This window comes from Chiloscyllium plagiosum, unplaced genomic scaffold, assembly GCF_037043375.1.
Source record: "Chiloscyllium plagiosum isolate Xiang-an unplaced genomic scaffold, Cpla_swu_hap1 HiC_scaffold_39, whole genome shotgun sequence".
In the NCBI taxonomy this organism is placed as follows: Eukaryota; Metazoa; Chordata; class Chondrichthyes; order Orectolobiformes; family Hemiscylliidae; genus Chiloscyllium; species Chiloscyllium plagiosum.
In genome coordinates, this window is record NW_028270177.1 from 10,259,165 (window position 1) to 10,282,492 (window position 23,328).

Sequence of the window (23,328 nt, forward strand, 5' to 3'; positions counted from 1 at the left end):
CATTTCTCAATTCAGCTACTGTTGGTAGGGGTGCTGTGGCAATGATTAAAGCTGCCACTTACTGGAGCTGATATCCTTAGAGTTGCTGGCCTGTGATCAAGATCCTGGCACATAGATTGCTTAAAACCATCAACTGTGGGAGCAGAAGCAGGCCGTTCAACCCATCTAGTCCAGTCCAGTCCAGTCCAGTCCAGCATTCAGAGAGATCAGGGCTGATCTGATCACCCTCAATTCTACTTTTCTACATTTTCTCCATTCCCTTTTGTAAAAATTTCTCATCAACCTGCTCAGAGTTGTTATTACACAAGTCTGAAGTTGTAGGAGTTAAACTTTACTAATTAAACATTTATCTCAACCTTGAACAAACTTAACAATTTAGTCTCAACAGCCGTCTGCAGTAAAGAATTCCACAGATTCACTACTCACAGAAGAAATTCCTCATCTCTGTTTTAAATGCACAACCCCTTATCCTGAGATAATGACCTCCCGCCCTAGGCTCTCCCACAAGGAGAGCCAACGTTCCTGTATCAACCCTGTCAAATCCCTTCAGAATTTTGTACGTTTCAATAAGGGTAGCTCTCATTCTTCCATATTCTGTACAGACCCAACCTACCCAACTTCTCCTCAGAAGGTTCCTCCATACCTGGTATCTGCCTCATGAACCTTCTCTGGACTGTCTCCAATACCACAATACCTTTCCTTAGAAAAAGGGGCCCAAAATTGTTCACTGTATTCCAACTGTGGCCTGACTAGTGTCATACATAATTTTAGCAAAACTTCCCTACATTTATAATCCATTCCCTTTGATATAAAGTCCAACATTCCATTTGACTTCCCTATTACTCACTGAATTTGGATGCTAGCTTTTTGTGATTGATGCACGATGACTTTCTATCCCTCAGTTCTGTAGCTATCTGCAGTCTATCCCAAATTAAATAATATTCATCTCCGCCATTCATTTTGAATAAGGGTTACACTTGAAATGTTGACTTCACTACCTCCTGATGCTGCCTGTCTTGCTGTGTTCTTCTAGCCACCTGCTGGTCTACCTTGCATTCCAGCATCTGCCTTTTTTTTTGCCTCTATTCCTTCTGCCAAAGTGTATAATGTCACATGCTCACACATTACATTCCATCTGCTAAAATTATGCCCACTCACTTAACCTAAATTCCTCTGCTGACTTTGTCAATCTCACCATTTGCCTTCCCATCTATTTTTGTCCCATCTGCAAACTTCGCTCTGGTACATTCACTTTTCTCATCTAAGCTATGAATATATACTGTAAATAATGGTGGCTCCAGCTCTGCTCCTTGTGGCACACTCAGAGTTACAAATACCATTCTCTAAATAGCTCCCTTATCCCACTCAATCTCCTATTAGATAACCAATCCTCAACCCAAGCTAATACATCAAGTCTAAGACCATAGGCTCTAATTTTAAGTATGTAAATATCTTCTGAAGATCAAAATATATTATATTCACTGCTCTTCTTTTATCTATCCCTCTTGTTACCTCCTCAAAGAATTCTAGTAGATCTGTCAGGCATAATTCCCCCTTCACAAAAGCATACAGACTCTGCTTAATTAGATCATATTTCTAAACACACTGCTATTATATGCTTAATAACATACTTTAATATATTAAGCAAAACACATATTAAGCTAACTGACCCATAGAATCCTGTTTTATTAAATCTTTTTCCATATTTAGCTAGAAGTGTTACACTGGCAGCTTGCCAATCTTCTGGGAAATTTCCAGAATTTAAGGATGCTTGGAAGATAGTGCATCCATTATCCCTGCAGCTACTTCCTAGGATGCATCCCCATCAGGTCCAAGGGCTATATTGATCTTTGGCTTCATTGGTTTCTTTAGTATTTTGCTTCTAGTGACAGGTATTGTATTTACTTCTTCGTTTTGCCTCATTAGCAGTTGTGAAATGCTACTAGTGGCTTCTAATGTGAAGATAGATACAAAATATTTATGTAGTTCATCTCCTGGTTCCTGTTCATATTTCTTTGAAGAGAAAATGAGGTCTGCAGATGCTGGAGATCAGAGATGGAAATGTGTTGCTGGAGAAGCGCAGCAGGTCAGGCAGCATCTAGGGAACAGGAGAATCGACGTTTCGGGCATTAGCCCTTCTTCAAACTTTCCTCATTCCTGAAGAAGGGCTAATGCCCGAAACGTCGATTCTCCTGTTCCCTAGATGCTGCCTGACCTGCTGCGCTTCTCCAGCAACACATTTCCATTCCTGTTCATATTTCTCCAGCCTCAATCTCTAAAACACCTATGTTCACTTTGATTCTCTCTTTCTTTTTATATATTCAAAGAAGCTCTTCTTGTCTGTTTGGATGTGACTTGCGAGTTTATTTTCTTCTACTTTGTTTTGGTCATTTTTGCTGGGTCTTTTTTTACCCTTTGATTAACTGTTAATCTTTGCCACATGATGTGTGTTTGTTTCTTTTAATCAGATGCTATCCTTAACTTTCTTGGCTAACCATGGTTGGCTAATCCCCTTCCTAGAATCCCTCTTCCAAACAGAAATACATCTGTGTCATGAGCCATAAATTATTTTCTTGAACGGCTGCAATTGTTCCACAATGTCTTTGCTCTCCTCTTCACTCCTGCAAGCTCTGCCCTCAATCCTTCATAACCATCCTTACTTAAGCTTAGCGTAAATGTTTCTGATGCAAGTTCCTTCTTAGCGAACTGATTGCTAAGTTCTACCACATTATAGTCACTACTTCTTCGGCGATCTTTTACTGACATAATTTTTTAAACCTGCCTCATTACACATCACCAGATCCAAAGTAGCTTGATCCCAGGTTGCAGCCATAATCTCTTGATCTAGGAAACTCAATGCTTCATTTTCCAATCCAACATCCCAATCTACATGAAGATTGAAGTCTATGATTAACGTACTGTATTTGTACACATTCTCATCATCTCCTGATTTAGCCTCTGTCCCATTGTATACCTACTGTTAAAGGACTACATAGATTACTCCTTTAAGGATTTTCTTTCCTTTCTACATATACCTCCACTTTATGAATTCTTATTCTTATGGATTCTGCATCTTTTGATTCAAGATTATTTCTTCCAATTGTACTTATTCCATCCCATAGCAACAATGTTACACCAGCATCTTTTCCTTCCTGCCTGTCCCTTTGAAAAAATCACATACTCCCAGCTGGTTCCTAGCTTTCAAGTTTAAATATAAGGAAGGCTTTGAGTCAGACTTCCTCAGTGGCAGAAGTCAGTCACAAAATCCAGCTGTCCCTAAACCAAATGAATAGAAGACCAACCCCATCTCTCCATTATAAAAGTAGATTTGTTCTGCGTTTTTCTCTTGCCTTAATGCACACTTTAAAATTACCTGACACAAATATGAAAGTATCACTGCTTCCGCAGGACACTCTCTCAAATTTTCGGAGCAAGAATTTCACTAAATAGGACTCCTAAACTAAAACAACGTACACCTGCAATACAAAGCAACAAAAAAGGAGGCCTGGTCCAAAAGTTCTTGAAAGGATTACTCAAAGCCTACTTATAAAAGTGACAATGAGCAAAGAATGGCTTTATAAATTTGGCTTATTTTGTTGAGGTTAAACTGAAGAAGACAGACAGCAAAAACCACAGACAAAAATCAACTGAAGAGCGTGCACAGATACTAGCTGCAGCACACAGATCAGGAGATAACCATGATCAAACAGGTTCTTCAGAGTCCTTACCTCAAACTTCCTCAAAGTGGAAGTTCACTGCAAAAGAAACAGCTGGGTGCGTCAATTAATTTGTTTCCCCATCTTTAAAAGGAAATGCTTTAAAAGGACACTTTCCTCACCAAGTTCATATCTAAAAGGGCACTTTGTTCAGTTATTTACAAAAAAAGGGGCATGTATTATGGCAATTTTTTGGATGGAGGATTATGCAAACGATTTGACTCCTTACCTCATGTCCCACCCTCCCACACATCAAGAGTATCTTCCTCTTTAGCCCATCATCCAATGGCAAAGGAAGAGGAAGATCAACTTTCCTTTCTGAGGTTACAAGCAGACAGCTGCAATGAAAATGATGCCACATTCTTTTCCATGGGAATGGATGGGGAGTTGAGCCGTGGGATCAGAGTCCAAGCAACAGGATTGGTGAGATTTTATACTCAATACCTCGCATTTTCCAGGGCCAAGTTATGTGGTTGTTAAATCTCTGAAATTAAAAACAGTATTCAATCCCACAGGCACTTTGCTGTAAACAAGTTGATTTTAGTTTTTAAAACAAGTTGGCCCAGAATAACACAACCAACAGTTCAGGCATAGTAATGCTCGAGACTTGCTTGAACTAAAATTGACAGAGGGGGAAATTCAATTGTCACAACCGACCAGGGCAAAAAAAAAGACAAATAAAATCAGGGCACTGGTCAACACGGAACTGCTGGACTCATTTGCATCTCATCTTGCTCTCCACTCCTTGATTTGAAATAGTTGAGAGATTTACTGACAATTTAAACATTATGATGCCTAATCTACCCGCTGGTTAAGTATTTTCCAATTACTCCATGAGTAAAGACATATGTTCAAAATTTGTGAGAAGATTTGTAGCTCGGGTGCTCGTTGTTGTGGTTCTGTTCGCCGAGCTGGGAATTTGTGTTGCAGACGTTTCGTCCCCTGTCTAGGTGACATCCTCAGTGTTTGGGAGCCTCCTCTGAAGCGCTTCTGTGATGTTTCCTCCTGCATTTATAGTGGTTTATTTCTGCTGCTTCCAGTTGTCAGTTCCAGCTGGGTCCGCTGCAGTGGCTGGTATATTGGTCAACACAGGAATTCTTGGATATCATCAGAAATATACATATAGACAAGGAAGAAACTATGGTCTCATTCAATGTAACTGCACTGTTCACCTCTATCAACAAAACCCTAGCCAGAAAAACAATAGCCAATCTGCTGGACATACAGGACAGACAACAAGACGGGGAACCTATCAAGAAAGACTGCATACTCAAACTACTGGACCTGTGCCTCACAACACACTTCATATTCAACAACCAAATATATGAACAAATCAACGGCACACCCATGGGCTCACCCATCTCTGGACTCATAGCAGAAGCGGTAATGCAAAGATTAGAACAAACAGTCTTACCGCAAATTCAACCCAAACTCTGGGTCAGATATGTGGATGATACCTTTGTAATCATTAAAAACACAGAAATAGAGAACACACACCGGATCATCAACGCCACACTCACAGGAATCCGATTCACTCGAGAGGAAGAAAAGGACAACCAACTCCCATTCCTAGACGTGATGGTACAGAGAACACCTAACGGAGAATTCACCACAAAAGGTATAAAGGAAAACCACACACACAGACCAAGTCCTGAACTACGAAAGCAACCACCCCAACACACAGAAAAGAAGTTGCATCAAGACACTGTTCAAAAGGGCCACAACACACTGCAGTACACCAGAACTGTAACAAGAGGAAGAACACTACCTCTACAATGTATTCGCCAAAAACGGATACCCCCGCAATTTCATCAACAGATGCCTAAGGGAAAGACAACAGAACAAGGACATGCCACAACCCAAAGGACTAGCCACACTACCATACATAAAGAACATTTCTGAACTGACAGCCAGACTACTACGACCACTAGGACTCCTAACAGCACACAAACCAACAGCCACTCTCAGACAACAACTCACCAGGACAAAGGACCTGATACCCAACATGAGCAAAACCAATGTAGTGTACAAAGTCCCATGCAAGGACTCCACAAAACACTATATAGGACTAACAGGAAGACAGCTAACGATCCATATCCATGAACACCAACTAGCCACGAAACGACACGACCAGCTATCCTTAGTAGCCACACACGCAGATGACAAGCAACATGAGTTCGACTGGGACAACACTACTATTATAGGACAAGCCAAACAGAGAACAGCCAGGGAATTGCTCGAGGCATGGCACTCATCCACAGATTCAATGAATAAGCACATCAACCTGGACCCAATATACCGACCACTGCAGCGGACAGCTGGAACTGACAACCGGAAGCGGCAGACAAACCACTATAAATGCCGGAGGAAACATCACAGAATCACTTCACAGGAGGCTCCCAAGCACTGAGGATGTCACCTAGACAGGGGACAAAACGTCTGCAACAAAAATTCCCAGCCCGATGAACAGAACCACAATAAAGACATATGCACATACACCAACTGAATTAGATGGGCCACAGATCAGTTTGACCTATGAGATCATCAAAAAGCCAACCACCAGAAAGAAATATTACTTTAAACTAACTCTTACTGATGACACCACGGTCATCAGGACAACATTCAACTGGCACAAAACCTTCCTCAGCAGTAAAATGAAAGAAAGACTCTCAAGTTTAATAGCCTCACCAGGCCAACACATTATACAGGACAACAGCAATAATTATCTCTCATCCAGGCAGCACAGGTGTATATCGACCAAAACAGCATAAACAGACTACACTTTGTATTGGGTTATTAAAGTTATAGTCTCCTCTATTCTCCACATAAAGAGGTATTCAAGTATGCGCTGCCCTGCTCAGCGAGAGGCCTACAAAGTGCAGTAAAAATTTTGTTCCACTCTTGCGGTCTGCAAATTGACTGAGCGGTAAATTGACAGTGTCCTTCTGTGCAAGAGTGCAAAAATCAACTGCGTACTGGTTAACTAATTCACAAACATCTCTTGGCCTCCCTACCTGTTCGGAGTGCTGTCACCACCTTTTCCAACAAGCCCATTAGATATTCTGAAGGTATTTCATTTTAAATAAAAAGGCAACAAAGTGAAATGGAACGTGACATGAATGATGCTCATTTTCATCTTCATTTTATTAAAATGCACAAAACCTGTTCTTAATTAATTGGCAAAAGCTTCTGGTGGTTCCCATTGCCAGGGAAGACTGAAATTATTAACTGATATAATTCACTGCACTGAATCAATCACTACCCAAACCAGTCACCCACAAGCACTGATTAACTACCAAAACCGCATGGCCACATGAAGGCAGAAGGCATTGCACTCGACGTAATTCTAATAGAACTGAGCCTGCCAATGACGCTCTCATTGTGGAAAGGTCACTTAAAATTGGGAAGGTTGCTTGACATGGACTTGTGGCAGGACCCTTTACCCTTCTGCGTTTGAGGAAATTGCACTGTTTTATTACAATGTTATTTATAATATTCTGCTTGCTTTCAGTAATTTGTCTTGATTAGTGCTAGTACACTTTCCTCAATCAGAAGGTCATAGGTTAAACCCCTGTCCACTGAATTGAACACAAATCTGAACCACCGTTCCCATCCAGCACTCAATGTTGTAATGCTAGAGATGCAAATTTCTGAATCAGGTTCTCAGCCTTACCTGTCCTCGCAGGTGCACCCTACATGGCACCTTTCAGATACAAAGAAACCTTGATTATCCAAAAGCCTCAGCAGGGAATATTTGGTTTGGATAATCAAAGGTTCAGATAATCGAATGCCGAATAACACAGTTTAGCCAAACATCAGGACCCTACAATCTTGTCCGGATAACCTGAAATTCGGATAATCGAACGCTGAATAATCAAGGTTCCTCTGTGATAGCACAGGAATTTTCCAAGTGTCCTGAACTCCATTTAACATCACAATTAACTCAGATTAATCCTGTCACTTAGCTCACTGCTGTTTGCAGCACCAAACTGGGCTGGTGCGTTTTCGCAACAGGATTACATTATTTCATTGGCTGTGAAATGGTTGAGATGACTGGGAGTCATGGTAGCTCTCTTATAAATCCAAGTTCTTTCTTTTTCCTTTGGCACCACCCAACTACTCTAAAAGCAACTTTGAGTTAGACATAGAAACAACAGTTTAGACTTTTATTGCAAGCCAACATGCATCATCTCAACTTTCGCCACAAACTTGCCAACCCAACATTCTTCAAAAGGCCACAAAATACACCCCATGGAATTCTAGATGCAGCAACATGACAATTTTTAAACTCAAGGAACATGGGGACAAGGGTGAAGCTAGGATATCAAGCTCCAAGCTAATTAAAAGAGGAGACTTCCTGTTATCAATATTAGAACATTCAAAACAAAAGGAAATTTTGCAGAATAATGTTTCCAATATTTCATAAAAATAGAATATGGAGTTGTTTTTTTTTGGTTTCAGGATGAACCTTATCTAACATTGTGCAGCTAATTAGCACACACCCCTGTTCAGAGAGTGAACACATTACACTGTCAATGGATTATTTTTGGAATGCCACCAACTGGGGGTCAGAAAGGGTGTACACAACTTTATATGAAAGCGTTGAGAGAGTAGGCAACATATGTCTCAAGAATCACAGGTCAAAATTTGAACTTTAAGCGTTTGCTCGTATCTATATAACAGTATCCATGTGATCCTATGGCAACTGATGACAAACAAAGAATGCTTTTAAACGTCCTCACGATCACCATGTGAAAACATCCTTTCCTGGAGATAGGACACACATATCTCTGACAGCAGGGTTATGCCAAGGAAACACATGCGGTTAGTATATAGTTTGGCTTGTAATTGTTTCCAGTGTGGGCAAAATTAGCTTCGATGCATTATTTTACATATGAAGGATGTGACTAAAACAGTGCACACTTAACTTCCTGTACTCAGGTCAGATATATTTAGCTCCCATACCTTAGCTCCAGCACATTTAAACAGACAAGCTCAATGCGATTTGAAAGCAGAACTGATCACTGAGATTAGCTTCGAGTACTCATTCTTGCAGATGGGGGAGGGTTTGGAGAACATCAAGACAAAAGCAGGCTTAAGCAACAAAGCACCGAGTGATGCAGTGCCACTTGGGAAATCCTCAATATTTCAAAAGTCTACAGCCTGACTGTGGAGGTATTGTAACTATTTTTGACAGATAGCTGATATAAAACAAAAAAACTCAGAAGCTGAAGATCTGAAATAAACAAAAACTGAAAATGCTGTTGAAACTCAGGAGGTCTGGCAACATCCGTGGAGAGAGAAAGAGGCGATATTCAAGTCCTGGGACCCTTTTCCAAATGGTTCTGAAGGAGGGTCACAGAACACGAAACATTAACTCTGTTTTGCTCCCCAGCCAAACCTGCTGAGTTTCTCTAGCAATTTGTAATTGGTTGGCAGATGACTGACATTCCATTTTCCTTTGCTGTCAATAAACTGAAGCTTTCATACAGGAGGCAAACAGGAACGCGACATCATCACTAATTTTGGTGATTAAGGTATTGACAATGGTATTGACAATTTCTTCCCCTCTAATTCACTCCACCTTAATTCTACAGCTTTCAATCCTATACTGTCACTTGAACTCTTCAAACTTGACCTGTTGTCAACATCTCCCACTCTAGCAACTTTCATTCATCTGATTCCAGCTCCCACAACATCTTGAATTTCCGCAATGGCCTTACCTTCTAACTTAGTCTTTTTTTCCGTGCGGAAAGTCTTCTTTAAAAAAAAACAAAATCAGCCCCTTCCTCGAATACTTTTGCTGCATTCTAACCACCAACTTTGAAAAAGCTGTTGGACATTTTGCTATATCGTCAACACTTTTTCATCAAACTGTTCGCACGTGCAATGACAAACCTCCAGAATGATGAAACTCAGACCTCCTGGCCCAGAGGTAAGGTCAAGACCACTGTGCCACAAAATTTAAGTGTGAAAGTTTAAGGACAATAGCTCAATATGGGACACAAACCTACAATCCTAAGATTTAGACTGTCATGCACTATTGACTCAATTAGCCAGGCATTGAAGTCCCAAGAGGCTCCAGCGAGGTTAGTACATTTATAAGCTCTTTATAAATAGTTTTGAAATCATACTTTAACTCAGATTTACATTCATGTTAAACTTGTGGACTGAAACCCCTGTATTTGTGTATTCTGCAAAATAAACACCAACCAGGTCTCTCGGACTGAGCTCCACTCCTGAATATTTGGAGTTTGCTGTTATTCTTGGACTGTGTTTCCCCGCCAAATTGTACATTTTTTACACTTAAGAAATAAAATAAATAGAACTGAAATGTTTACACAGCAAGTGTCGGCACAGGGCTTCTTCCCAGACAAAAAACATCCCCCTTTGCTCAATACAGACCAGCTGCCAAATCCTGGACTCCAATACAGGCAAGAAGAATGCAGCTGATCCTTCGTCATGGGATGAACTGTGAGAAATTGCTTGATTATTTAGAGGTCTCCAATCTCAGAGGAAACCTTCTAAAGGGTGCAGGATACAGAAAGAAGATCCAAACATAACTTTCAAATAAACCAGGCAGTGGGACATTATGGCACACCTTCTGGATTGTGACAGGCAAGCTCAGGACAGGTAGTTGGAAATAATTACTCTGTACAGAAGAGCAATAACAGTTTAGTAGGCTGCCAGCACAGTAGATTCACTGAAATAGCAAATGTGACAGTGAAGCTAACAGAATGTGGGTATTCTGGAGGAATAAGATTGAAATGTGTAATTTAATGTTTGGGTGAAGATTTGTAGCTCGGGTGCTCGTTGTTGTGGTTCTGTTTGCTGAGCTGGAATTTAATGTTGTGATTACCAACCTTAAAGACCATCGTGTCAATAATAACAAGAGCTTTGCAAAAGAGAGCAATCCAATAGATTAAGGTTGTGGATACGACGGACAAAGATTTGCAGCACTAAAGAATGCCTTGGAAGAGAGTTTTGGAAGTACTGTACTAGTACATACTTTTGGGGTTCTGCTCGTTCAGTTGGCAGGATAGCTGCTCTATGATGCAGACTGATGCCAAGAGGGATTGAACTCAAACCTCCTGGCCACCTGAGGTTACCATGAAGGACTTTTCTTCTCAATGTCTCCCTTTACCCGAGGCATGGGGACCTCAGGTTAAACCACCAATCATCTCTCTCAAATGAAAGCATAGCCCAATTGATCTCTCTATATGGCAACTTTACTTTTATTAGAATTTTATTAGAATCCCTGCAGTGAGGAAACAGACTGTTCAGCCCAGACACTCCAACGAGTAACCCACCCAGGTCCATTCCCATATCCTTCTTTTTTTTTAAAACCCCTGACTAGCCTACAATCCCTGAACATTACAGGTAATTTAGCATGGCCAATTCACATAACCTGCACATCTTTGGATTGTGGGAGGAAACCAGAGCACCTGGAGGAAACCCATGCAGACTTGGGGAAAATGTGAAAACTCCACACAACCAGTCGTCAGAGGCTGGAATCAAACCTGGGTCCCTGGCGCTGTGAGGTAGCGGTGCTAACCACTGAGCATTAAAAATGAAATTCCTCAAAGAAAACCAAGGAATAAACAGAATTAAAACACCTGTCTCTATTTGAAAGCAATTAGATAAGCATTTTATGTCTACCTCAGTGGGTAGTTAGATCATTGATGTGAGTATAACTGGCCTCAACAACTCTGGGATAGAAGAGAGCAGTAGTCAGAAATCCCCAGTCCAAATTGTTAGCCAGTGGTTCCTGGCAGGTAAGTAATTTGGGAGAGTTGGGTGATGTAAAGCCACAACATCTTCCACAACTAAAAATTCAAAAATCACCCCTGCTCTGGCTTTTAAAAAAAAAACATAGCTGTGTGGATAGCCCCTATTAAATCCTTTCCTCTTGCAAAGAGAAAACATGGACACAATGGCCTAAACGATCACTCTTAACATTCAGCCCCAGTCCAGACATTGATCAACTGGCTCCACTGTGAAAAATAGTTTTTTTTAATCTTAATTGAAATTGCAACTAGATGTCCACCCAACTGCACCTGACCAAAGAAAAGCCTGGTACACTTCAAGGCTGATGAGCAATTACACTGATTTGGCAGCTGTTTATACCAGAGGTTTAGCACCAATAATAAATGCCAGTACGTTCACAAAAATCCCCAACACCATCTCATCAATGCCAGGGTCATGCAAAAGTAGTCAATGTTACTTCGGGGGACAGACAGAAATGAAGCATGTACTCTGGAGACAGTTTAAGCACTGCAAAGTTTGCTTTCCAGTTTGAGAAAGTGAATGCATGCTGCCAACCATCCGAATTCTCTTGAAAATCACACAAAGAAAATACTTGGGCTTGCCAGAAACTTCGGCTCTCCAAATAAAAACAAAATCCACAGGAGTCCTGAGCTCTGCCAACAGTGTAACCACTGGAAGATGATGGCGGGGGGTGGGGGGGGGTGGGGAAAGAAGGTACTCGTGCACTCTTTTGATAGAGAACTATTAAATATTCCATAACCCCCAAGAGACCATCACTGTTTTGAGAGATAACGTTTGCATTTGATATCTGACAAACACAAAACAGAAGTGCTATGTTTAAAACATTTTTCCACTTACCGCCCCAAAAATAAATGTGAGAACTTTAACAATTGTGTTAAAATTGCCCAAATAAGAGCTATTTAATATCAACGAAACAAGGGCAGTTTATTAAGAAGATGAATTCCCCAAGCAACCAAAGATCTTAAAGGTTTAGAGAACAGAAGGTCAGAAAGGAGTAAAGAATGTTCATTTTGTATCAATCACCTTTGGACTTAAACAGCTACCTGACTTTCCCCAATTCTCCCACATTTTTCTGCCTTGATGGAGTCTACCCCAAACTGACACCACCTTCGACACGAAGTGCCGTATGTACGCAACTAAAAGTCAAATTTAGGAAATCAAAACTATCAAAAAGCAAGGGCTTGAATTTCCAGGGGTTATATTTTAGAGAGGTTGAAGTCCACTGTCTACCATCTACCATCTACCATCAACCCCCCCCCACCTTTTTTGTGGTGGCACAAAGTTTCCAAAACGGAGACGGTTCCCACCAAACCTGGCCCCAAAAACCGGCACAAAAGGTGGCAAATCCGTATGTTTATCATTCTCTGTAAACACAAGGTGCTGAATGGTTTCCATCAAAAAGAGTATTTTCTTCACCAGGATGGGTGTGACTTCACCAGCAACTGCCAAACGTCTGGTGCTAACTTTCCCACACAATCAACAATTCAGGCACCTTCCCTTTTTGAAGCTATTTTTTTTGTCTTCCCAGTCAACGATTTGTGGCAGTCCTGAATGGATTATTGGCTGTAGACTGATGTGTGCCTAAGTGAGATCAGAGTTGAGTGTGTGTTGCTGGAAAAGCACAGCAGGTCAGGCAGCATCCGAGGAGCATGAAAATCAAAGTTTTGGGCAGGAGCACTTCATTGGACTCCTGGGGAGACCATACTCTAGGGCATGTCAGGACACCCTGAGAGAGCAGAAAACTGGCGTGGAGAAAATGTTTTCAAAATTAATTCAATGCTTAAGGTTTTAAGGAAACTGCTATACTAATGCAAGTTCATTCACTCCATCAGGATATCTGAAAATTCTTGTCAGCCATTTTATGCAGAGATGATCCAAAAAACAAATCAGTAACTCACTAAATCTATATTATGGGTGGTGTAAACTGAAAGATAAAAGTTCTCCTGGACACAAGAACAACTTGATTCTTCTTCAAAGGAGTGCCATGAAACTCAAACTACTTTAACAGACAGATGGGACTTGAAGCATAGCATCTCATGAATTCTTGGGCTGTTGTCATGCAATGGTTGCCCCTACTTCTGAACCAGAAGACCCAGGTTCAAGCCCCACTTGCTCCAGAGGTATGTATTAGCATCACTGGACAGGCTAATTGCAAACTATATAATATAGCTTTCCCTCAGTATTACAAGGGAATGTCAAGTCTAGATGTTCAGATTTTAAGGCTGTGGCTTTTGATTTTTCCAAATTTCTGCTTGAGAGGCAAACTGCCACTCAGGCAGGTTTCCTGCAATATTTTAACATTCAGGTTCAATCCATCTGGTGATTCAAATACTGATGTTTTTTTTCCCCCCAACTTGGCAATCCGGAATTTAAAGTTTCCATTCCCACTACACACAGTCTCAGAATCTATGACTGGACAGAAAGTCAGAGCCTCCAAAAAGGTCATTGTGTGTGCAACCTAAGTTACACAAGACCATAAAACCACAAGCTTTAGGAAATGCATGAGGCCATTCAGCCCAATTTCCACTCTCCTAGCTTGTCCAAGTCATTTTGCATCATCCCTTCTGTCCCTCCATCTATCGGTGTCATCTGCAAACTTAACAACAACACCCGCAGTTCCTTCATCCAGATTGTTAATATACAATATGAATAGTTGTTGTCCCAAACCAGAACACTTCTAAACTCTCCCTGTCACTAGCTGCCACTCAAAGATCCCTTTATCTCTACTCTCTGCGTTCTGCCAGTCAGCCAATCCTCTATCCATACCCTAACACCACGGGCTCTTATTTTGTTTAGCAGCCTCCTGTGCAGCACTTTGTCAAAGTCCTTCTGGAAATCCAAATAGATCATGTCCACTGGCTCTTCTTTGTCTAACTTGATCATTTCCTCAAATAATTCTTACAGATTTGTCAGGCATGATCTCCTCTTGATGAAGCCATGCTGACTCAGCCTTATTTTACTATGTATTTTCAGTAATCTTATCCTTAATAATGGACTCAAAATCTTACCAACAACCAATGTCTTAACTGGCCTATAGTTTCCTGTCTTCTGTCTCCCTCGCTTCTTAAAACAGGGATGTTACATTAGTCATTTTCCAGTCCTTTGGGACCCTCCTTCAGTGCAGTGATTCCTGAAACATATCTCTACAATCTCTTCAGTTATCTCCTTCAGAACTCGGTCTATAATATAGGTTTAGGTAACTTATCCACTTTCAGACCTTCCAGCTTCCCAGAACCTCCTCCTTAGCGATGACTACTACACAGGCCATTGCCCTGACTGCCCTCAAGTTCTGATATGTTGCTGATGTCTTCCACTGTGTACATAAGGGAGAATGCAATGAGTGAAGCACTCAGGCTATGGGTATCTAAGCTGGTTAAGATTCTTGCTCTTACCCAAAGGATGGTGACATGGTGGCTCAGTGGTTAGCACTGCTGCCTCACAGCACCAGGGACTCTGGTTCAATTCCATTCTTGGGTGACTGAGTGGAGTTTGCATATTCTCTCCGTATTTGTGTGGGCTTCATCCAGGTTCTCCAGTTTCCTCCCACAGTCCAAAGATGTGCAGGTTAGGTAGAGTGGCCATGCTAAATTGTCCATAGTTTCCAGGGATGTGTAGGCTAGGTGGGTTAGCCATGATAAATGCAGGGTTATAGGGTAAGGGGGTGGGATGCTCTTTGGAGGTTTGGTGTCGACTTGATGGGCCAAACAGCCTACTTCCATACTGTAGAGGTTCTATAATTTGGTGAGAAAAGCTACAATAATATTTTGCAACCCTCACTTGTCTACTTGGTGAAACACACCCACAATATTTCATATCCAACCACCAGCAAAACATTTCCAACCTCATGTCTTTAAATACATCAAAAAAACTTCCTGACTATTGTTTTTTCGTTATTGCTCCATTTCTGTCTGACATTCATTTATCTTATCAAACAGCCTCAGAATCCCCAAATAAATACCAACTGTTACATGAAACTCTGAGGGAAAGAACAGAACATTGGTACAAAGGACAAGGTTGCAATAATTACACACCTCTTTTCGCCAATTTTCAAATGAGTGTTAGGGAGGTGTCATGGGGGATTCGGCTTGGTAATCCAACTGCAGAGCTGAAAATGTGTTGCTGGAAAAGCGCAGCAGGTCAGGCAGTATCTAGGGAACAGGAGAATCGACGTTTTGGGCATAAGCCCTTCTTCAGGAACTGCAGACTAAACTATAGGGTCAAAATGCAAAGACATTCTCAAAACCCACTGCAGCAAGATGCATACCTCAAATTCAAAGCCACTGGCTGACATGAAATCCTAAATAGGTTTATTTCAAGATACAGTCACACAATGATGTTGCACTTCTAGTTTTAACATGAAACTAAGCAGCAAATATATAAAAATAGACTGGAAAGTCTGGGACTTTTTCCAATGGAGCAGAGGTGGTAGAGGAGTGACCTTGAGATTTATAAATTCATGAGGGACATAAATAAGATGAATGATAAGGGTCTTTTACCAATAGGTGGGGAAGTTCACAACTAGGGGTTTATATTTTTAAGGTGACAGGAGAAAGAAAGGACATGAGGGGCAACTCTTTTTCTTTTTACAGAGAGTAGTTGGTGTGTGAAATGAATTGCCATTGGATGCTGGTACAGTTACAATGTTTAAAAGATATTTGGATAAGTTCATGAATAGGAAATATTTGGAAGGATATGGGCTAAGTGCAGGTAGGTGGGACTGGTTTAGTTTGGGAACATGTTGTAATGGACCAGTTGGACTGAAGGTTCTATTTCTGTGCTGCATGACTCTATAAACATCCTTGGGTTTACCATGGACTAGAAACTGAACTAGCAACATAAATACTGCAGATATGAGGTGGTCAGAGGTTAGGAAAACTGCAGCAAGTAACTCATCTCCTGACTCCCCAAAGCCCATCTATTACTAACAAAGCACAAGTCAGGAGTGTGATGGAACACCCCCACTTACCGAGATTGGTGGAGCTCCAACAATACGAAAGAAGCTTGACACCATCCAGGATAAAGCAGTCTGCTTTGAGTGGCACCACATCCACAAATATTTACTCCTTCCACCACCAATGCACAGTAGCAACAGTGTGTACTATATACAAAATGCACAGTAGAAATTCACCAAGACCCCTTCGACAGCACCTCCCAAACCTACGACCAAACCATCTAGAAAGACAATATTAGCAGATGCATCAGAATACACCACCTGGAAATTCCCTCCAACCTACTCACCATCCTGACTTGGAAATTTATTGCTGTTGCATTAGTGTCACTGGGTCAGAATCCTAGAACTCCCTATCAGTGTTATGGCTCTGCACCAATGGACTGCAACGGTTCAAAGTAGCAGCTCATCATCACCTTCTCAAAGGACAAAGTTAAAAATTACACAACACCAGGTTTACTTGAAAGTACAAACCTGTTGGACTATAACCTGGTGTGAGATTTTTTAAACTTTGCCCACCCAACATCATGGCTTCACAAGGGAAACTAGGGATGTTTGACAAATGCTAGCCAAGCCAGCAATGCCCGCATCCCGAAAATGAATTTTAAAACACCATTTGTTGTGGGGCGGAGCGTATCAATATGGGTTCACTGAAGAATTCCAGAACATAGGAGCATCATAGTTTCAGTGAAGGAAGAGGCAGTGAGGCAGCAGCTGAGACTGCAAGCTGAGCTAAAAAGAAAGGAGATCACCAACAAGGAGATATGGGATCACACAACAGTTTGAAATCAAAGACCCCATAGTAGGTCAAGGTGCAATGATTGCAGTTTAATGCAAGATATGTCAGAGATTTTGAAATCACCAAGCATGGATATGCTTCTAGAGTATGCAGTACATTTTAGATTGAGCTCAGTTCCCCCGTCCTGACATGAACTCAGCAGAAGGGGTGCATATGCTCTGGTTAGAAAATAAGGAAAAAGGAGAGAGGGGTGGGGATCCAAGTGACATTGCAGTTTGAATCTGTTTGATTTCAGCATCAGGTGACTGACTGTGTGAGTTTCTCCAGTTGCTCCAGTTTCTTCCCACAGTCCAAAAGTGTGTAGGTTAGGTGGATTGACCATGCTAAATTAGTGTCCTGGGATGTGCAGGCTAGGTGGGTTAGTCATGTTAAAGGCAGGGTTGCTCTTCAGAGGATAGGTGCTGACTTGATGGGCCGAATGGCCTCTTTCTGCACCATAGGGATTTTATGAAGCACCTTTTGTGCAATAAACATCTTGTCACTATTTTTGAAACAGCAGAACACAGAGAGAGGTAACATTGTGTAGCAACACACACATGGAAGTGTTACAGATATATTTTGTATCAATGGGAACAGATTGCAGCGCCACACTAAAACCTAAGTATATAACTCGGTGCAAAACTATCAAACTTCATATTTGAACAGATAACGGGCCCCAAGTTTCATTTCAAGACAGCTGCAAGCTTAGTAGTAGCTCTGATGCATCACTAAAACTGAACTTCTCCCACATTTAAATCCCAATCAGCAGTGTTTGCTTTCCTTTGCTGGAGACAATACACAGCTGACATAATGACTCAGCTCCTGCTAAATCTAACCTTTGGCAGTAGCTGTAATATTGTCCTGCGTGTATGGATAAGGCTGAAGATGATTAAAACCAAATTGTCTTTAGCACGACTCAAAACTTAGCCAGGGTGAAAACTCGACCACATAGTTTGTAGGAGAACAGTTGAAGAATGTGGCTGCACACATGCCTGTGGTTTGCAGTTCTCACACAGCACGAAACACTTACTGCAACAGACTCAACCTAAACACTAAAGCCAAAAATCAATGAAACATCTGAATAAGTTCTTGAAATTAAAGGTGCAAACAGAGCAGACACCTGGGAGCCTAAAACTTGAGATTAGAAATATGAGAGATTCATGGATATGCAACTTGGGAGAAACATCCTTCTCTGAGAGAGTGTATCAATGTGGAACACACTACCACAAGGCATAGCTGAGATAAGCAGCACAGTTACATTTAAGGGGAAGTTTGATAAGTGCATGAAGGAGAAAGTAGATTGGTAAGAGGTTCTTGTGGAGCAGAGCAGTCAGGACAAACAAATTGTTTCTGTGCTCTATACTAAATGCAACTCAATAATCACAACAGCTAGCCTTGACCTGAAGAAGAAACAGTCCATTTCTGTCCAGCCAACCATGCAGCCTTGCTCAGAAGTGAAACTTTGATCTGCATCTTCCCTTGATTATGGTGGTGAGTTCATATGCTTACAAAAAGATCTGTACTCAGTCTCTGATCAGACATGCCACACTGCATGCAAGACAACATCCCAACCTCTTAGGGCAGTCTCCATCTATAGAAACCAGATCGCTAGTCTGTGCTGAGCTTTGTACCATCTGCCAGAGCTGTGGTTGAAGCTGTAAAATCACTTGTTGACACAACTCATCCAATTAAAATGCAAGCATATTCTCAGTACCATGAAGAGGAAGGACAAACTCATCCAATACTTTGAATCAAGCTGTAGATTCTAAGTAACTAGGTTCAACAGACAAACTGATTTAATCATGGTCAGGCAGGCAGCAAAGTCAACACAATATTGTACAGCTCCAGCAATATCAAATTCAGAGAATGCATAGCGCCACACTATTAAATTTAGAGAACATACAGCTCTAACACTATGGAATCTTTCATTAATATCCAGTTGGAAGAGGCACCAGAGCAACAGCGCTCTAGTGAAGTGCTGATGCCTACAGCCAAAGAAAGATGGCAATGCTGGAGGAACTCGAAAAGAATGCCATAATCTAGATTTTACAGAAACCAATTGGCAGCATTGCCACAGGAAGAAAATGTTTGCCACCTAGAAAACACCACCTCATCCAATACAACCTCTGACCAGCAAAATACAACTCCAGCCCAATTTAAGAGAAATCAGATTGCAGTTAATGGATCCAACACATTTGAGGTGGACTGGATTTCTCTTACATAGCCAGTGATTTACAGAATGCAGCAGAAAAATTCCCGAGATAATCAAACAGTAATAACAACCAACATACCTTAAATTGCACAAATCCTGCTGATGCAAAAATAAACTCGACAGGGTTGATAGCAAAATGTTTCAACTAAAGCTTACCTTAGGTGAAGAGCATAAATAATTAAACTCACTCCTTTGAAGCAATTCTCTAAACATTATATTTGAAACTATTTCACATCAAACAAGTTCATCAAAGCACAATGCTAGCGTCAGCATCTTTAGTATATGGGCACAAACGACATTAGGCTTTTCTGGGAGATTAAATGAATTATCTTCAAATGAAATAAAATCTTTAGGAAGAAGGCAACTGAATTACGTTGGTAATCAGCCGACATTAGTACCTCCCTCAGGGTCAAATGTACAATAGAATCACATTCTTCCTGCGTGCTGCAGTGAGACAGTGGATTAATGCATTATTATAACGGCTGTGAACAATGCTAGCTGCTAACCCACACGTGGCACCCACACTTGGACAGATTTCTTTGTCGTCTTGTTTAAGACTTTAATAATGTTGAAAAGGACAAGCATATACAAAGGCTTGGAAAACACAGAACCACCCCCCATCCCGTGCCTCCTTACAAGGCAAAGGGAAAATAATGAAAAGCCAAAATCTAACTTACTATGGAAACACGACACAATTTGACTAAGCAAGAATATACGAGCCAAGACGATGGTCAGCTGGTTCTGATTATTCCAACTGATCTCATCCTGTTTTCAAAAGCCATTCGTCAGATCAAGATTAATTTATGCAACATACAGCCTCATCATTCTCTGGAGTGTGGAATATATTCTGAAATCTGAGAATACCATTTGGAAACCCAGACGAGTAAACTCACTATAAATTATGAAAGGGCTCCCTCAGAAGATTACAGATTTCCTTGAATTTCATGAAGGACGGTGGGGGACAGCATCGTTCCTCCAGTCCACGATTTGAATGACTTTTATAAATGTGAGTGGCCTAGTAGTACAACTGGCTCATCACATGAATTCCTGCCTCCTTACTAGAGAGAAGTTTCTGAGCACGGAACTCTTCTTGTGCTGTTTGGCCAGATTTACTCCGTTGGATCTGGCCCTCAGATGATGAGATAATGAAAGAACAATGTTGAGCAAAGCTTTACATGAATTCACTCACCACTCAAAACTGTCTTGATCAGACACGAGAGGTTCAATCATGAACAACATTTGACCAAACTTCATCTGGGCCTGCTGTTGGACATTGGCAGCATCACACAAGGGAAAGAGCAAATGGCAAAGTAAAACAAAAGTGATGTCATTTTCTCTGTTGAGTGTGAACAGGTGATGTCATTATTGTCTGGAAATCAGGGCTTGTAATTGCAAAGAACTATCCCATTCATTTCCATGACTATGTAGAATCCCTACAAGTGTGGAAGCAGACCATTCAGCCATCGAATCCACACTGACCCTCCAAAGAGCATCCCACCCAGACCACCCACCCAGTCTTTTCCATGTAACCCTGCATTTCTCACGGCTAACCCACTGAGCCTGCACAGCTGTGAACACTACTGGCAATTTAGTGCGACCGATCCACCTAACCTACACATTACATTAGATTAGATTCCCTACAGTGTAGAAACAGGCCCTTCAGCCCAACAAATCCACACAGACCCCCCCCCCCCAAAGGGTAACCCATCCAGACCCATTTCCCTCTGACTAATGCACCTAACACTATGGGCAATTTAGCATGGCCAATTCACCTGACCTGCACATCTTTAGATTGTGGGAGGAAACCGGAGTACCTGGAGAAAACCCATGCAGACACTGGGAGAATGTGCAAACTCCACACGGACAGTAGTTCAAGGTTGGCATCGAACCTGGGTCCCTGGCACTGTGAGGCAGCAGTGCTAACCACTGAGCCACCGTGCCACCTACTTGTGGAAGGAAACCCATGCAGACACGGGGAGAAAGTCTGTGTGGAGTCTGCAGAGTTGCCTGAAGCTGGAATTGAACCCGGGTCCATGGCACTGTGATGCTCCACTGAAGCAAACAAGACTTGACTCCTGACCAGAAGTAAGGACACCACCACTGTGCCACAGTAGCCTCTCAATTTTCCTTCTATGGTGCATTGTGCCGGAATTTGTCGCCCATCCCAATTGTCCATGAACTGAGCAGCTTGCTACATCATTTCAAAGAGCAGTTAAGTTTCCCCATTTAGACTGGGTAAGGACGGTAGATTTTTATCCCCAAAATGTATATTACAAATCCATCTGGTTCAATGGAGTGTCAGAGGCTGAGGGGTGACCTCATAGAGATTTATAAAGTTGTGATGGGGCATGGATAGGGTATATAGACAAGGCCTTTTCTCCAGGGTTGGGGAGTCCAGAACTAGAGGGCATAGGGTTAAGATGAGAGGGGAAAGATATAAAAAGGGACAGAAGGGGCAACCTTTTCATGCAGAGGATGATGCATGTATGGAAAGAGCTGCCAGAGAGAATGGTGGAAGCTGGTACAATTACAACAACATTTTCAAGATATCTGGATGGGTAAATGAATAGGGAGGATTTAGAGGGATATGGGCCAAATGCTGGCAAATGGGACTAGATTAATTTAGGATATCTGGTTGGTATGGACAAGTTGGACTGAAGGGTCTCTTTCCATGTTGTATATCGCTTTTACAATAATCAATAATAGTTTTATGATCACCATCACGAAGACAAGCTTTGATTTTTAAAAGTTCCATCAGCAGCCACAGAGGGATTCAAACCCATGTACCCATAGCATTTTCCTACATCTTTGGATTACTTGTTCTGTGACATTACCACCATCTTTCAGGACCATTGTTCTGCTTTCCCAATGTGAGCATTAACTTCTAGTCACAGTCATCTATCCCCAAAAATAAATGGGCTGAAAAATTGTTTGAGACTTGAAGATACGCACATAAATGTATTTTTTTGAGACATCAGCTGGTTAGTAAAGGAGTCTTAAAAGCATCTGTTTTCAAAGCAAAACAGCAGTTTAATTTTGTGTCAAATTTCTTAAACTTGTTTTCCACATCTAATTTCAGAAACTTGAATAAATGAATGAATGCCTTAAGTATACAGTATTAGCCAAGCAAGAATTTTCACTTAGTTAACATTATGTCAAGTACAATGTCAACAATCCAGAAGCTTGAAATTGCAAATTCACTTACAAGTTTGGGGCACAATGTGATAGTACACTTTCATCAAAATCTGCTCTTTGGCTTGAAGTTGGGAAATGGTTGGGGGGGAAGAGGGGACTGGAAATTCCACATCTTTGAATAGCGCAATTGCAGAAATGTCACTTGTGGATTTGTTGCAACAGCTGAAAAATGTGTTGCTGGAAAAGCGCAGCAGGTCAGGCAGCATCCAAGGAGCAGGAGAATCGATGTTTCGGGCATAAGCCCTTCTTCAGGAATGAGGAGGGTGTGCCAAGCAGGCTAAGATAAAAGGTAGGGAGAAGGGACTAGGGGGAGGGGCGTTGGGAATGCGATAGTGAGGATGATAGGCCGGAGAGGGGGGTGGGGGCGGAGAGGTCGGGAAGAAGATTGCAGGTCAAGAAGGCGGTGCTGAGTCCGAGAGTTGAGACTGAGATAAGGTGGGGGGAGGGGAAATGAGAAAGCTGGAGAAATGTGTATTCATCTATTGTGGTTGGAGGGTTCCTAGGCGGAAGATGAGGCGATCTTCCTCCAGGCGTCGTGTTGCCATGGTCTGGCGATGGAGGAGCTGAAAATGTGTTGCTGGAAAAGCGCAGCAGGTCAGGCAGCATCCAAGGAAGAGGAGAATCGACGTTTCGGGCATAAGCCCTTCTTCAGGAAACTCCCGGCACCTTCCTGAAGGGCTTATGCCCGAAA

The 23,328-nt window shown here is 41.7% G+C and overlaps 1 protein-coding gene across 5 annotated transcripts in view; it reads right to left on the reverse strand.

Moving 5' to 3' along the window:
- LOC122540917 (A-kinase anchor protein 13-like) overlaps nt 1-23,328 on the reverse strand; it is a 417,382-nt gene that overhangs the window by 322,058 nt on the left and 71,996 nt on the right. Inside the window, exon 1 of one of the 5 annotated variants that reach the window (XM_087981476.1) lies at nt 19,599-19,667. The exons of the other annotated variants lie outside the window; for them this stretch is intronic. The gene's annotated coding sequence lies outside the window, so the exon portion shown is untranslated. Of the gene's footprint in view, nt 1-19,598; nt 19,668-23,328 lie in introns of those variants that run through there. 5 annotated transcript variants of the gene reach the window in all.